We start from the raw sequence: 7,500 nt of genomic DNA, 5'->3' as shown, positions 1-7,500 counted from the left end.
CACAAACAATGGCAGGAATGAAAGACACAGGTCTGCCACAAGCATGGAATCAGAGCGCCGCCTGTTATGAGCCAAAGGTGCACCCTGACGTGGCAAATCAGATGATGCCGCAGTCATTTACTTACGATAATCACAATCAACAAACCGGGCCCCCCCCCCCCCCAAGTACCTTAACCTAACCCGTATTGTACCTTAACCTAACCCGTATTGTACCTTAACCTAACCCGTATTGTACCTTAACCTAACCCGTATTGTACCTTAACCTAACCCATATTGTACCTTAACCTAACCCATATTGTACCTTAACCTAACCCATATTGTACCTTAACCTAACCCATATTGTACCTTAACCTAACCCATATTGTACCTTAACCTAACCCATATTGTACCTTAACCTAACCCATATTGTACCTTAACCTAACCCATATTGTACCTTAACCTAACCCATATTGTACCTTAACCTAACCCATATTGTACCTTAACCTAACCCATATTGTACCTTAACCTAACCCATGTTGCGCCTTAACCTAACCCATGTTGCGCCTTAACCTAACCCATGTTGCGCCTTAACCTAACCCATGTTGCGCCTTAACCTAACCCATGTTGCGCCTTAACCTAACCCATGTTGCGCCTTAACCTAACCCATGTTGCGCCTTAACCTAACCCATGTTGCGCCTTAACCTAACCCATGTTGCGCCTTAACCTAACCCATGTTGCGCCTTAACCTAACCCATGTTGCGCCTTAACCTAACCCATGTTGCGCCTTAACCTAACCCATGTTGCGCCTTAACCTAACCTATGTTGCGCCTTAACCTAACCTATGTTGCGCCTTAACCTAACCTATGTTGCGCCTTAACCTAACCTATGTTGCGCCTTAACCTAACCTATGTTGCGCCTTAACCTAACCTATGTTGCGCCGTAACCTAACCTATGTTGCGCCGTAACCTAACCTATGTTGCGCCGTAACCTAACCTATGTTGCGCCTTAACCTAACCTATGTTGCGCCTTAACCTAACCTATGTTGCGCCTTAACCTAACCTATGTTGCGCCTTAACCTAACCTATGTTGCGCCTTAACCTAACCTATGTTGCGCCTTAACCTAACCTATGTTGCGCCTTAACCTAACCTATGTTGCGCCTTAACCTAACCTATGTTGCGCCTTAACCTAACCTATGTTGCGCCTTAACCTAACCTATGTTGCGCCTTAACCTAACCTATGTTGCGCCTTAACCTAACCTATGTTGCGCCGTAACCTAACCTATGTTGCGCCTTAACCTAACCTATGTTGCGCCTTAACCTAACCTATGTTGCGCCGTAACCTAACCTATGTTGCGCCTTAACCTAACCTATGTTGCGCCTTAACCTAACCTATGTTGCGCCTTAACCTAACCTATGTTGCGCCTTAACCTAACCTATGTTGCGCCTTAACCTAACCTATGTTGCGCCTTAACCCAACACACGTTGGGCCTTAACCCAACACACGTTGGGCCTTAACCCAACACACGTTGGGCCTTAACCCAACACACGTTGGGCCTTAACCCAACACACGTTGGGCCTTAACCCAACACACGTTGGGCCTTAACCCAACACACGTTGGGCCTTAACCCAACACACGTTGGGCCTTAACCCAACACACGTTGGGCCTTAACCCAACACACGTTGGGCCTTAACCCAACACACGTTGGGCCTTAACCCAACACACGTTGGGCCTTAACCCAACACACGTTGGGCCTTAACCCAACACACGTTGGGCCTTAACCCAACACACGTTGGGCCTTAACCCAACACACGTTGGGCCTTAACCCAACACACGTTGGGCCTTAACCCAACACACGTTGGGCCTTAACCCAACACACGTTGGGCCTTAACCTGCTCTGTAATTGTCATACGACGCGTTAAATTAGTGTAGTGTTGCCTAACTGCAACCCCCGCAATATAGTTTGCTACTCGCACTGCCCGGTCCCCAGAGTATCGCTTCATGTTAAACACCTTGCAGCTATACACTGTAATGCGGATGGCGGCAGGACGTACATGCTCAATGCCCTTCGCAGTTGTTCATTGGCATTCGCATGGCGAAGCACAGCCTACGTTGTGGTACGGCTTGTGGCAACTGTCCGCTGATGTTGTACGTCCAAATCACACACTGTACCGCACATTGGTCCTCATGTACTGAATGATACATCGTGGTACATGTGTGACCGTACCACGACTGCGCCAACAACGGCGAACCATACGGTCCAAATATTGTGCACTCAGCTACGTGTCGTCTCCCTATAAGAGCTGGATTGCAGTATGGTATGCCGTGGATGGCGATCAGCATGAGCCGTCTGTTGATGTAGTGGCGCGTGTTGTCAGACGTAGTCGTCTCTTCTCACACACCGTGATAGCATGGTGCACTGCGTTCCACATCTGCGACATGCGACAGAGGCCGGTTGACAGTCGTTCGCGCAATGGACATCGCATACGTACGGGGGCCACCTTCCACGTGTTCGCGAAGCGTGCACATGTTGTTGCGTGTATGTGGGCAGACATAGTGTGTCGTGACACCTGACACAGGCATGCAACAATCGTTGAATTTGCAAATGGCGATGGACGTCTACGTTTGCTGGTGACGTTACGCAAATGAAGAACTGGTAAACCGTTGTGGTGCGGTTGTTCTCGCTAGAGGTGAATCAGTGATGGCGACGATCGGTTGAGCTACCAACCGGTTGTTTCAGCGATACCCACCATGCCCACGAACGTGAATGGCATGTGGGTGTGAAGCGATACGCGGCGGTGGCTGGGTGGGACCGTCCCCGGCCGGTGAGGGGGGGCCTTCCGGCGTGCTGGCCGCGCGGTGCGTGGGCGCACGCGCTACAGCCGGCTGGTGGGGGCGGCCAGTGGCAGGCGCGCCGGCCGACGGAGGCGGCAGGCGGCGCAGCTGCGCGCCGGCGCACCCTGCACGCGGCGCCGTGCGGCCAAAGTAGGTCCTCGCGGGCCCGGTGCGAAGCGCGGTGGACATCTGCAGTGTGCTGGTCCGATTGAGGACTGTGTGCGCTGAGGATGCGCCGCCGCCCGGCGCTCGGCGCCGCGACGCCGTCTGCTGCTCGGTCGCCTCTGCGGTTCTCGCAGGTGGATTGTATCGCAGCTGTGCGGACGTGTTGGCGCGTGCGCTGTGCTGGGAGAGTTCGCTTCGGCACCCAAGTGGGGCTTTTGTCCTTCTGTGGCGCTGGCGTTGGAGCTGCCGGCCACCGTAGGTGGCGCGTGTTGTCTCCCGCCGGCAATGCCACGACAGCACGCTCCCGGGCCTCTGTCGGCAGCGGCAAGCTCAGTTGGGAGCACGGGTGGTCGCACCTAAAGCGTCTACTCGCCAAACTCCGGGCGATTGCGCCTCTCTCGAACCCGACCAAGTACTTAGGACGGCGCTGCGCGCCGCCGGGACCTGAGAGGGTTTCGAGGTGTATTGTGCAGGGGAGCTCAGCCTCCTCCTGTTTGCAGAATAATTGAGCGGACGCTTGCGTGTTCGCGCGGGCCCCCGGGACACACTCCCGGGCGGCCGGCTGCTCAGCTCTAGTTGACGCAGCTCCCTGGTTGATCCTGCCAGTAGTCATATGCTTGTCTCAAAGATTAAGCCATGCATGTCTCAGTACAAGCCGCATTAAGGTGAAACCGCGAATGGCTCATTAAATCAGTTATGGTTCCTTAGATCGTACCCACGTTACTTGGATAACTGTGGTAATTCTAGAGCTAATACATGCAAACAGAGTCCCGACCAGAGATGGAAGGGACGCTTTTATTAGATCAAAACCAATCGGTCGGCTCGTCCGGTCCGTTTGCCTTGGTGACTCTGAATAACTTTGGGCTGATCGCACGGTCCTCGTACCGGCGACGCATCTTTCAAATGTCTGCCTTATCAACTGTCGGTGGTAGGTTCTGCGCCTACCATGGTTGTAACGGGTAACGGGGAATCAGGGTTCGATTCCGGAGAGGGAGCCTGAGAAACGGCTACCACATCCAAGGAAGGCAGCAGGCGCGCAAATTACCCACTCCCGGCACGGGGAGGTAGTGACGAAAAATAACGATACGGGACTCATCCGAGGCCCCGTAATCGGAATGAGTACACTTTAAATCCTTTAACGAGTATCTATTGGAGGGCAAGTCTGGTGCCAGCAGCCGCGGTAATTCCAGCTCCAATAGCGTATATTAAAGTTGTTGCGGTTAAAAAGCTCGTAGTTGGATTTGTGTCCCACGCTGTTGGTTCACCGCCCGTCGGTGTTTAACTGGCATGTATCGTGGGACGTCCTGCCGGTGGGGCGAGCTGAAGGCGTGCGACGCGCCTCGTGCGTGCTCGTGCGTCCCGAGGCGGACCCCGTTGCAATCCTACCAGGGTGCTCTTGAGTGAGTGTCTCGGTGGGCCGGCACGTTTACTTTGAACAAATTAGAGTGCTTAAAGCAGGCAAGCCCGCCTGAATACTGTGTGCATGGAATAATGGAATAGGACCTCGGTTCTATTTTGTTGGTTTTCGGAACCCGAGGTAATGATTAATAGGGACAGGCGGGGGCATTCGTATTGCGACGTTAGAGGTGAAATTCTTGGATCGTCGCAAGACGAACAGAAGCGAAAGCATTTGCCAAGTATGTTTTCATTAATCAAGAACGAAAGTTAGAGGTTCGAAGGCGATCAGATACCGCCCTAGTTCTAACCATAAACGATGCCAGCCAGCGATCCGCCGCAGTTCCTCCGATGACTCGGCGGGCAGCCTCCGGGAAACCAAAGCTTTTGGGTTCCGGGGGAAGTATGGTTGCAAAGCTGAAACTTAAAGGAATTGACGGAAGGGCACCACCAGGAGTGGAGCCTGCGGCTTAATTTGACTCAACACGGGAAACCTCACCAGGCCCGGACACCGGAAGGATTGACAGATTGATAGCTCTTTCTTGATTCGGTGGGTGGTGGTGCATGGCCGTTCTTAGTTGGTGGAGCGATTTGTCTGGTTAATTCCGATAACGAACGAGACTCTAGCCTGCTAACTAGTCGCGTGACATCCTTCGTGCTGTCAGCGATTACTTTTCTTCTTAGAGGGACAGGCGGCTTCTAGCCGCACGAGATTGAGCAATAACAGGTCTGTGATGCCCTTAGATGTTCTGGGCCGCACGCGCGCTACACTGAAGGAATCAGCGTGTCTTCCTAGGCCGAAAGGTCGGGGTAACCCGCTGAACCTCCTTCGTGCTAGGGATTGGGGCTTGCAATTGTTCCCCATGAACGAGGAATTCCCAGTAAGCGCGAGTCATAAGCTCGCGTTGATTACGTCCCTGCCCTTTGTACACACCGCCCGTCGCTACTACCGATTGAATGATTTAGTGAGGTCTTCGGACTGGTACGCGGCATTGACTCTGTCGTTGCCGATGCTACCGGAAAGATGACCAAACTTGATCATTTAGAGGAAGTAAAAGTCGTAACAAGGTTTCCGTAGGTGAACCTGCGGAAGGATCATTACCGACTAGACTGCATGTCTTTCGATGTGCGTGTCGTGTCGCGCAACACGCTACCTGTACGGCTCGCAGTAGCCGTGCGCCGCGTGCGGAACCACGCGTGCTTCTCAAAACTAACGCCAATGTTGTGTGGTACGAGCGCTGAAGCGCTGGAGCGGCTGGCCTGCGGCACCTGGCGCCTGGCGCCGGTTTTGAATGACTTTCGCCCGACTGCCTGTCCGCTCCGGTGTGGAGCCGTACGACGCCCATCGGCCGTGAGGCCGTTGGACACAGAACGCTTGAACAGGGGCCGCCACACGCCTACGTCCCGCCTATGCAACTGTCTTGAAAGAGACAGTGTAAACTAAGAAAAGATCACCCAGGACGGTGGATCACTCGGCTCGTGGGTCGATGAAGAACGCAGCAAATTGCGCGTCGACATGTGAACTGCAGGACACATGAACATCGACGTTTCGAACGCACATTGCGGTCCATGGATTCCGTTCCCGGGCCACGTCTGGCTGAGGGTCGGCTACGTATACTGAAGCGCGCGGCGTTTGCCCCGCTTCGCAGACCTGGGAGCGTCGCGGCCGCCTGTGGGGCCGGCCGCGCCTCCTTAAACGTGCGATGCGCGCCCGTCGCCTGGCGGTTCGCATACCGGTACTTACTCGGTAGCGTGCACAGCCGGCTGGCGGTGTGGCGTGCGACACCTCGTACAACGACCTCAGAGCAGGCGAGACTACCCGCTGAATTTAAGCATATTACTAAGCGGAGGAAAAGAAACTAACAAGGATTCCCCCAGTAGCGGCGAGCGAACAGGGAAGAGTCCAGCACCGAACCCCGCAGGCTGCCGCCTGTCGTGGCATGTGGTGTTTGGGAGGGTCCACTACCCCGACGCCTCGCGCCGAGCCCAAGTCCAACTTGAATGAGGCCACGGCCCGTAGAGGGTGCCAGGCCCGTAGCGGCCGGTGCGAGCGTCGGCGGGACCTCTCCTTCGAGTCGGGTTGCTTGAGAGTGCAGCTCCAAGTGGGTGGTAAACTCCATCTGAGACTAAATATGACCACGAGACCGATAGCGAACAAGTACCGTGAGGGAAAGTTGAAAAGAACTTTGAAGAGAGAGTTCAAAAGTACGTGAAACCGTTCTGGGGTAAACGTGAGAAGTCCGAAAGGTCGAACGGGTGAGATTCACGCCCATCCGGCCACTGGCCTCCGCCCTCGGCAGATGGGGCCGGCCGCCCGCGCGGAGCAATCCGCGGCGGGGTCGTGTCCGGTTGCCTTTCCACTCGCCGCGGGGTGGGGCCGTTCCGGTGTGCGGTGGGCCGCACTTCTCCCCTAGTAGGACGTCGCGACCCGCTGGGTGCCGGCCTACGGCCCGGGTGCGCAGCCTGTCCTTCCGCGGGCCTCGGTTCGCGTCTGTTGGGCAGAGCCCCGGTGTCCTGGCTGGCTGCCCGGCGGTATATCTGGAGGAGTCGATTCGCCCCTTTGGGCGCTCGGGCTCCCGGCAAGCGCGCGCGGTTCTTCCCGGATGACGGACCTACCTGGCCCGGCCCCGGACCCGCGCCGCTGTTGGCTCGGGATGCTCTCGGGCGGAATAATCGCTCCCGTCAGCGGCGCTTCAGCTTTGGACAATTTCACGACCCGTCTTGAAACACGGACCAAGGAGTCTAACATGTGCGCGAGTCATTGGGCTGTACGAAACCTAAAGGCGTAATGAAAGTGAAGGTCTCGCCTTGCGCGGGCCGAGGGAGGATGGGGCTTCCCCGCCCTTCACGGGGCGGCGGCCTCCGCACTCCCGGGGCGTCTCGTCCTCATTGCGAGGTGAGGCGCACCTAGAGCGTACACGTTGGGACCCGAAAGATGGTGAACTATGCCTGGCCAGGACGAAGTCAGGGGAAACCCTGATGGAGGTCCGTAGCGATTCTGACGTGCAAATCGATCGTCGGAGCTGGGTATAGGGGCGAAAGACTAATCGAACCATCTAGTAGCTGGTTCCCTCCGAAGTTTCCCTCAGGATAGCTGGTGCTCGTACGAGTCTCATCCGGTAAAGCGA

The 7,500-nt window shown here is 55.6% G+C and overlaps 3 non-coding genes across 3 annotated transcripts in view; all 3 read left to right on the top strand.

The window, feature by feature from the left end:
- Positions 1-3,563: 3,563 nt before the first annotated feature.
- On the top strand, positions 3,564-5,473 carry LOC124581899. The gene has a single exon (XR_006973548.1). It is a non-coding gene; the product is annotated as a small subunit ribosomal RNA (ribosomal RNA).
- A 351-nt stretch (positions 5,474-5,824) lies between these two features.
- Positions 5,825-5,979, top strand: LOC124581883. Its single transcript, XR_006973534.1, has one exon. It is a non-coding gene; the product is annotated as a 5.8S ribosomal RNA (ribosomal RNA).
- Positions 5,980-6,167: 188 nt separating this feature from the next.
- Positions 6,168-7,500, top strand: part of LOC124581905 — a 4,221-nt gene continuing 2,888 nt past the window's right edge. The window contains exon 1 of the ribosomal RNA XR_006973554.1: positions 6,168-7,500. This exon is cut by the window's right edge and continues 2,888 nt beyond it. This is a non-coding gene — a ribosomal RNA (large subunit ribosomal RNA).

The sequence above is a fragment of the Schistocerca americana genome, unplaced genomic scaffold, assembly GCF_021461395.2.
Source record: "Schistocerca americana isolate TAMUIC-IGC-003095 unplaced genomic scaffold, iqSchAmer2.1 HiC_scaffold_380, whole genome shotgun sequence".
NCBI classification, from domain to species: Eukaryota; Metazoa; Arthropoda; class Insecta; order Orthoptera; family Acrididae; genus Schistocerca; species Schistocerca americana.
The sequence above is the reverse complement of the archived record's forward strand: the minus strand, read 5'-3'. Positions and strand labels throughout refer to the sequence as shown.